The 9749-nt window shown below is 41.9% G+C and overlaps 1 long non-coding RNA gene across 1 annotated transcript; it reads right to left on the bottom strand.

The window, feature by feature from the left end:
- Positions 1-384: 384 nt before the first annotated feature.
- On the bottom strand, positions 385-5414 carry LOC121644370. The gene is made up of 7 exons (XR_006011257.1): positions 5277-5414; positions 3543-3604; positions 2911-2967; positions 2407-2568; positions 2159-2323; positions 1360-1385; positions 385-578 (listed from the first exon to the last, which is right to left on the bottom strand). It is a non-coding gene; the product is annotated as an uncharacterized LOC121644370 (long non-coding RNA).
- Positions 5415-9749: the final 4335 nt, after the last annotated feature.

Here is a 9749-nt window from a genome sequence, read left to right as displayed (position 1 = left end):
CTTTATGTATCATGTTGTACTGTGGTAGTTTATATTGTTTTTTTGTGGTGTGTTTTAGGCAGCCAGACCACCATTCTGTATGTTAAAAAAAAGAAGAAAAAGCATTTAAACTGAATACACATTAATTATTTTCAAAAGCCAGAGAGCCGCATCAGACGGATGAAAAAGCCACATGCAGCTCGCAGTTAGCCGACCTCTGACCAACAGTGATTGTGCTGTATTCAAACTTTTTGTCATGACCAATAAAATCACTATGAAGAAAAATTATGTGTCTCCTGCAGCAGAAACAGGACAGGAAGGAAGGATTGATGGATGGATGGATGGAGTGCTTTTGAAAAAGAATTTAAACACAACAATGAAGCCTACAGTTCAGGAAACTTCCTGTTAAACTTCCTCCAGAAAACTTTATTGAACTGGGAACATCTTTTTAAGTTGGTTCATATTTTTCAGCTTTGAACACAGACAAGTCGGCACAGTATCACTGAAGTTGTTGACAGTATGATCATAAGTCTTCTTGAAATCTTCCACACTGATATTTTTTTTCAGTTCATCATCTCACCCCGAATCCAGCACAAACCCTGGTTACAAAACACAGTTTAATAAACAATAAGCTGTAGTTTAAATAGGAAAATACAGGGATTAAATTGGAGCAGAGAGGAGCTGGTTAATAAACTGGGTACAAAAACCGGTCCTTCATCATGGACAATTAACCTTTCTCATGATTTTTGGTTCTGAATATTTAAAACAATATTTTTAAGAATTAAAACAAGGAAAACCGTTTGTGTTTTCTTTTTCTGCAGTGAAACTGGACAAACTGGAAAAAACTGGAAAAAGGGTGACACATAAATTAGTGAATGGAAAAAGGAAAGTCTAGATTTCAGGAAATAATTAACTGATTGATGGGTATTTCTCTATCAGAAAATAAGACACAAAGAACTCAGACTGAAATCTGCTTCATCGGGATGGGGATAGACAGTGGTTCAGCACTCAGAGAGTGTCTGGTGTCAACTCCGAAGTTTATGCACAGCAACATATAGAAAAACAAATGGAAATACATTAAATGATGCATTCACTTGTATTCTGTATCTGGTAAAGGCTAGTCACAAAAAATAAACTATGTCAAGCAATAACTAATACATTTTCCTCTTTTCCAATGTTGTTACTGCAGCTCTGTAAACTTATGTACAACTCCCCCACTCCCACATTGCAAATCCCAATTTAACACCTACTAAAATATAAACGTAGATGAAAATAGGTTCAGAGTAGTGATGCTTCATTTGTCACCTCTAGATAAAATGTGTACATCAATAAGTAGAACATGAATGTGGAGTTTATTTTAAATAAAAGAGGAACACTCACCATGTTTATTTGGCCCATGTTACAACCTGTAAAGTCATTTTAAAGCACAACAGAAAATAATTAATGACCTGCCATTAAAGATGAATTCTGGTTTTCTAAACGTCTACATACTTTTCTGTTCTCATCTCCTTTCATTCTGTTGCCTCCTAAATTAGAAGAACACCACCCATAATCCCACTGACTGAGTTGGGAACCGAGCAGCAAGACTTCAGACCAACTCACCACCCTCTTACCAACATTTTTTACATTACAGAAATGATGTTTACATGTTGGCAGTGAGCATTAGTCATGTTCAGTCATAGGTGGACCTTGGAGATCTTAAACAGAACCAGGTTAGATACTTCCTGCTGCTTCCAGTCTGCAGACCTGAACTAAACCAAGTTAAACTGCTGACTGGAGTTTCAGATTTTTAATCTCCACACTCCAGATTAATATAATCATGTGACTTTCAACTATTTAAAATTCTATGAAAAGAAAAATTGTTATCGCTATTTAGGACCAGCAGGTTTCATATGTGGTTTTATAGAAAACAGTGAATCCACTATTTTAACTTAGACCACGTTAAATGGTACGGTGTAAACTCATGACGTTTTTTAGATACTTTCTTCTAAACACACACACACACAAACACACACTCACACACACACGCACACACACACACACACACACACACACACACACACACACACACACACACACACACACACACAATGCTTTATCTGCAAACTTTTTGAGGCGTTTGTTGATTTTACACTTTATTACATGGAAAATGTAATGAATGTAATAAAGTGGTACTTACATTTTGATATCCTTGGTATTCCATTACTGCATTCCACCAAAGCATAATTGGGAAACCAAAAGGTATCCTTACAATCCAGCATCATTGTGTCACCGTTTGTTATGAATCTGATTCCATCATCATTTATTTGGGGATATTCATCAGTGTTCACAGAGCAGTAGTTAGCTGCACACAAGAAACAAACATGGAGATTTTTTCTGTATCTATAACTGAAATTTGGAATATAAACTATCAGTGTTGACTCTTACCTTTACAGGTGGGCACTTCAGACCACTGCCTGTTGCTGTAACAAAACACTGTCTCTGGACCCTCAAGTATATAAGTAGGTGAGCACAGATACGTTAAGGAATGTCTGCCATTTTGAAAAACATCACCATTCTTAACTACAGGGTAATCTCCGCATCTATCAACTGGAGAGAACAAAAAAAAAAAAATTATATATATATATATATATATATATATATATATATATATATATATATATATATATATATATATATATATATATATTTAAACTTTAAAATCAAGCAGTTATACATGAATGAATCATCTTAACTTTAACATTTTGGCTTCTTTGGCATTACAGAACAATTTCTTTCTAAAGTGAACCTTTTTAGTGAAGAAAATATGAGATTTTTATTGACTCTGCTGCAGAAATTTGTGAGAAATCAATCAAACCTAATCCAAGATAACAATTGGTTGAGATATTGAACAGTACTTGTAATGTAAAAGATTTGAATCAACTTCTTTACTTGTTGTGATAACAAGAGTAGAATCTTCCTCATCTGGAAAGGAAATAGTTGAACTTCCTGTAAGATACACAATATGAGCAGTTAGTGGGCTCCCGTTTCCTGGATGTTTCTTTCCTGTGTGTGTGTGTATATATACATATATATATATGTGTGTGTGTGTGTGTGGATAGATAGATAGATAGATAGATAGATAGATAGATAGATAGATAGATAGATAGATAGATAGATAGATAGTGCATATATATATATATATATATAGTAGAACTTTAATGCATTTATTTCACAAAAAAAAAAAAAAAAAACCTGCATTTGTTATTATATTTATGTTTAAAATCATAAGTTAGTTTCGTTATTTTAGCCATGTATTAAGTGTCATTGCGGAAGGTCCAGAGAGCTACTTGGGCTCTGGTTTTTGACCTCTGATACAGTGTCTATAAACCAAAATTTGATGAATTATATAATTAAATCTGAATTAAAAATTTTAACATTCAAACATAATCATCGATGATGAAGTATGAATGTTTTAATCTGCATCTCATTTTTTCATAGGCCAGAATAAAGTGGCATTGTAAATTAGAAAAAAAAAAATCTGTAAATTATCAGGGACCAAAGAAGAAGAAAAAGAAGCTTACCATGCAACACTAAAGGAATACAAACCAAGAGAGCAAATCCAAGACGCCTCATCTTCATGATGCTGAGAATGAAATGACCACGAAAAAACAAAAAAAATAAAATAAAAAAGGAGTATGGAGTTTTTTTAGAATTGGAACCGTTAATAATTGTTGGCATTTCCCATCAGAGATAAGTTGTGAAGCATCAGTAAACATAGCCCTGAACTTTGACTGTACCTGTTTAGAAGTTAATAATTTTGACTAAACCTGTTGGACTGTTTACTGGTCTGATTTCACTGGCCATTAAAGCTGAATACTGTAAAACACGTAAAGCAAGTGCATATTAATGTGGCCAAATTTGATTTCCATTTTCTGTGACTAACTTCAACATTATTACCAGTTAATCTTAGGATATTCAGTTATTGGCCATAGGGGGGGTTCTTTTATTGGTTTTTTTTTTTTTTCTTTTTTTTTTTGTTTTGTTTTTTTCCTTTTCCAGCTTCTAATACAGTCAGTATATATATATATATATATATATATATATATATATATATATATATATATATATATATAAATTCATGGTTCATGGTTCACAGTGTCACATATTTACCCCAAAGTATTGTTTTTGGCAGGACCTTCTCTAACACAGTGGCTGAGGATGTAGCTGTAGAAAGGATTTATACTTCAGATATGCAGGGGTTGTTCTAGAAAAGTTCTGATGGGGGGCCAGGCAGGAGCACTGACCAGGCAAAGGAAGGCACAAATAAGTCATTTTTTTATGTCTAGATTTTATGAAGTATTGAACTGATTATTACAACTAAAGTTATCATCTAATGTAAAAAAGTGAAAAAAACTTGAAAAACAAGCAGCCCATGATCTAGTTTATCGACAGTTGTTTACTTTGGGTGATGCTGCTGTAGGATCACTGCTGCACAATCACCCACACTTCACTTCAAAGTTTCTCCATCAATGTTGGCTGTTTAACTTCAGTCTTCACATCTGGTGGTTTCATGACAGATATTTGGAGACAGTTGGTGGGATTATGATATATGATTTCATAATTTTGATCTAGAACATTGTAGACATGATTTAGACCAACATATAAGTACATTACATGCTGCATTTACTGACCCGTGGATATTTGACGTTTACCTAGAATTAGAACCATTAATAATTGTTGGGATTTCCCATCAGAGATAAGTTGTGAAGCATCAGTAAACATAGCCCTGAACTTTGACTGTACCTGCTTAGAAGTTAATAATTTTGACTGAACCTGTTGGACTGTTTACTGGTCTGATTTCACTGGCCATTAAAGCTGAATACTCAAAGACATGTAAAGCAAGTGCATATTAATGTGGCCAAATTTGATTTCCATTTTCTGTGATTAACTTCAACATTATTACCAGTTAATCTTAGGATATTCAGTTATTGGCCATAGAGGGTTTTTTGTTTTTTGTTTTTTTGTTTTTTTTTCTTTCTTTTTCCAGCTTTTAATACAGTCAGTAAATATCATCTACATGATCTATTAACTACACTGCTCAAACAATAAAGGGAAGATTTAAACACCACATCTTAGCATTTGATAAATTAAATATTCCAGTTGAAAATCTTTATTCGTTTCATATTGGACTGTATTGAAAACAAAATAACATAAGAATGATCAATGGAAATCACTGAAAGAAGAGCAGAAGGATCATACGATCCTTCTGGGTATGAGAGCCATTACTGGCTATAAGGAAAAGCGATGTGTAGTACCTGCTAATGTGGATATGGCGAAGGAGGTGGGTCCGATCGTGACCCAGGGAGACTCAGCAAGAGGAGACAGCAGTAACCCATCTGCGCCCTGGTGTCTTAGTTATAAAGAGTAGGATGAACAACCAGCAATTGCAGATGTAATGAGGTTCAGGTGTGTCTGTCTGCAGCGTGTGCTTTTGTTTACAGTTCATGATCACAGGTAACAGTCCAACAGTCCCAACAGCAAAGCAAACTACAGGTGGCGTCTGCGGCTCAAAAAGGAAATGCGGTGTACTTCAACTTTCAGATTTATAAAAGCGTGCACACGCACGTCCCACGCCTGTCTCCATTTATAAATCAGATTCAACTCTAAAGCGAGGGCACATGAGGGAACGCCTTCCCACGGCCACATGGTGGCTATAAATGGTCAGGTAAACGCCTATAATAAATATTCATCACATCATTTTCAAGATGGCTCGGAATGTGAGAATGAGATCCTGATGAACACGTTGACAAAAGTAAAAATGTTTCATTGGTGGGCACGGCGTGGGTATTACTTGTGTCACAAAAGCAGAATAGTGGTAGCAGGTGGCAGATGCTGTCATGGTAGTGTCAGAAGGCAAGACAAGTCATAGGCATCGGATGTTGTGCCTGCATATCTCAGTCGGTAGGGCATCTACCATGCGGGAGATCGAAGTTCAAATCCCATGGGGTTGGACTGGGACAAAATGGGTTTTGTGCCAAGACGATGGAAAGACGACCACGCCTGTGAATGAAAAATAACCATTTATGACACTGCTTATAAATTGACTTGTTGATTTATATGTACTTGTCTCATAAACTTAAACCAACACCATCCTCCCTGTCCCATTATTCTATACAATACGTAGCGGAAACCTGGAGATATGTAGGTGATTAAAAATATCATTTTAGGAATACAGCTTAAAGTGAAACTAATAATAATAATAATAATAATAATAATAATAATAAAAGTAACATTAAGAAACCTTTATTAGTCTCTCAGTGGGGAAATGTCTTTGCTACAACAGTACATGTGCCGTAGCAGAAGCACACAAGTGATATCAAAAAGAACACACACACACTAATATTAAGCAACAATAAGTACAGTATATGTCCTGACAGGTATTCAAAAGAAATAAAATTACCAAATAAAATGTCTTTACACTGAAACAAATATATAGCTAACTAGCATATATAGCTAGTTAAATTGTTAAAAGGCCTACTCATAACTCCTGACTGTTTTAAGTAGTATAAAGCATAACAAAAATAAACTACACCCAAACTTGATTTATATCTGACCCAGTGTATACTACAGTTCATCACTTACCACAAGTTCAGTTTCCCCACCACTGGCACTGGCGGAGTCTCTCCTCCTTCCTCCCCTTCCCCTCATTCACCTGCCTGCCACCTTCATCACCTGCAGCTGATTCTGATGCTGCTGAGGAAACGCTGCCACTAGCAGCAAAAAAATGTGTTATTTTAACACATTTAGCTAAATCTGTCTGAAGGGCTTGCCTTTTTCTGTCTCAGTTTTTTTCAGCGCCTCCTTTACGTTTTTTGTTCTCCATCTTGTTCTCTGTCTCTTGCTGTATGATTGACTGATATGACAACTGTGGCCCAAGAGGGAGGGGGTATCGGCCCTTGGCTGCAATTGGTCGAGCCCATAATCAATCATGACTAGTAGGTCAATCTATCAGATTTGTGTACCAATAGGTATCATACCTTTTTGTAATTAGGACCATCAGTAGCCTAAATGGCTACTTATCGGGCCAGTCCAGCACTGGTAACACCTTCCACTTGTAGTCTTAGGCAAGACGCTACAGCCCACAGTAAATAATTTTGGAGAAAAAGCATCTGCTAAATGACAGTAATGATGCCGGTAATGTAGTCTTTTGTTTTAACATCCATCCATCCATCCATCCATTCTCTTCCGCTTATCCGGAGTCGGGTCGCGGGGGCAGCTGCCTAAGCAGGGAAACCCAGACTTCCCTCTCCCCGGCCACATTCACCAGCTCATCCGAAGGGATACCGAGGCGTTCCCAGGCCAGCCGTGAGATGTAGTCTGTCCAGCGTGTCCTGGGTCTGCCCCGGGGCCTCCTTCCGGTGGGACGTGCCCGGAACACCTCACCAGGGAGGCGTCCAGGAGGCATCCTAACCAGATGCCCGAGCCACCTCATCTGGCTCCTCTCGATGTGGAGGAGAAGCGGCTCTACTCTGAGCCCCTCCCGGATCATCGAGCTTCTCACCCTATCTCTAAGGGAGAGCCCGGCCACCCTGCGGAGGAAACTCATTTCGGCCGCTTGTATTCGAGATCTCGTTCTTTCGGTCATTACCCACAGCTCATGACCATAGGTGAGGGTAGGAACGTAGATCGACCGGTAAATCGAGAGCTTTGCCTTTCGGCTCAGCTCTCTCTTCACCACGACAGACCGATGCAGAGCCCGCATCACTGCGGACGCCGCACCGATCCGCCTGTCGATCTCTCGCTCCATCCTTCCCTCACTCGTGAACAAGACCCCGAGATATGTAAACTCCTCCACTTGGGGCAGGACCCCATCGCAGACCCGGAGAGAGCACTCCACCCTTTTCCGGCTGAGGACCATGGTCTCGGATTTGGAGGTGCTGATTCTCATCCCAGCCGCTTCACACTCGGCTCCGAATCGCTCCAGTGCGAGCTGAAGATCACGTCCCGATGAAGCCAACAGAACCACGTCATCTGCAAAGAGCAGAGACCCAATCCTGAGGCCACCGAACCCGATCCCCTCGACACCTCGGCTGCGCCTAGAAATTCTATCCATAAAAGTTATGAACAGAATCGGTGACAAAGGACAGCCTTGGCGGAGTCCAACCCGCACTGGAAACGATTCTGATTTACTGCCGGCAATGCGGACCAAGCTCTGACACCGGTCGTACAGGGACCGGACAGCTCTTACAAGCGAGTCCGGCACTCCATACTCCCGGAGTACCCCCCACAGGAGTCCCCGGGGAACACGGTCAAATGCCTTCTCCAAATCCACAAAACACATGTAAATTGGTTGGGCAAACTCCCATGCCCCCTCGAGGACCCCAAAGAGGGTGTAGAGCTGGTCCACTGTTCCACGACCGGGACGAAAACCACACTGCTCCTCCTCAATTCGAGGTTCGACTATCCGACGGACCCTCCTCTGCAGCACCCCTGAATAGACCTTACCGGGGAGGCTGAGGAGTGTGATCCCCCTGTAGTTGGAGCACACCCTCCGGTCCCCCTTTTTGAAGAGGGGTACCACCACCCCAGTCTGCCAGTCCAGGGGGACTGCCCCCGATGTCCACGCGATGCCGCAGAGGCGTGTCAACCAAGACAGCCCTACGGAATCCAGAGCCTTAAGGAACTCTGGGCGGACCTCATCCACCCCCGGGGCCTTGCCACCAAGGAGATTTTTAACCACCTCAGCGACCTCAGCCCCAGAGATAGGCGAGCCAGCACCAGCTACCCCAGACTCTGCTTCCTCATCAGAAGACGTGTTGGTGGGATTGAGGAGGTCTTCGAAGTATTCCCTCCACCGCCTCACAACGTCTCGAGTCGAGGTCAGCAGCCCCCCATCCCCACTGTACACAGTGTTGACGGAGCACTGCTTTCCCCTCCTGAGCCGCCGGATGGTGGACCAGAATCTCCTCGAAGCCGTCCGGAAGTCATTCTCCATGGCCTCTCCAAACTCCTCCCACGCCCGAGCTTTTGCCTTAGCGACCGCCGAAGCCGCGCTCCACTTAGCCCGCCGATACCCATCAGCTGCCTCTGGAGTCCCACAGGCCAAAAAGGCCCGATAGGACTCCTTCTTCAGCTTGACGGCATCCCTTACTGTCGGTGTCCACCAACGAGTTCGGGGGTTACCGCCACGACAGGCACCGACGACCTTACGGCCACAGCTGCGGCTGGCCGCCTCGACAATAGAGGCACGGAACACAGCCCATTCAGACTCAATGTCCCCCGCCTCACCCGGGACTTGGTTGAAGCTCTGCCGGAGATGGGAGTTGAAACTCCTTCTGACAGGGGACTCTGCCAGACGTTCCCAGCAGACCCTCACAACACGCTTGGGCCTGCCAGGCCTGACCGGCATCCTCCCCCACCATCTGAGCCAACTCACCACCAGGTGGTGATCAGTTGACAGCTCCGCCCCTCTCTTCACCCGAGTGTCCAGGACATGCGGCCGCAAGTCCGACGACACGACTACAAAGTCGATCATCGAACTGCGGCCTAGAGTGTCCTGGTGCCAAGTGCACATGTGGACACTCTTATGTCTGAACAAGGTGTTCGTTATGGACAATCCATGACGAGCACAGAAGTCCAACAACAAAACACCACTCGGATTCAGATCAGGGGGGCCGTTCCTCCCAATCACGCCCCTCCAGGTCTCGCTGTCATTGCCCACGTGAGCATTGAAGTCCCCCAGCAGAACGAGGGAGTCCCCAGAAGGAGTGCTCTCCAACACCCCCCCC

The sequence above is a fragment of the Melanotaenia boesemani genome, chromosome 8, assembly GCF_017639745.1.
Source record: "Melanotaenia boesemani isolate fMelBoe1 chromosome 8, fMelBoe1.pri, whole genome shotgun sequence".
Lineage (NCBI taxonomy): Eukaryota > Metazoa > Chordata > Actinopteri > Atheriniformes > Melanotaeniidae > Melanotaenia > Melanotaenia boesemani.
This window is presented reverse-complemented; position numbering and strand designations above follow the sequence as displayed.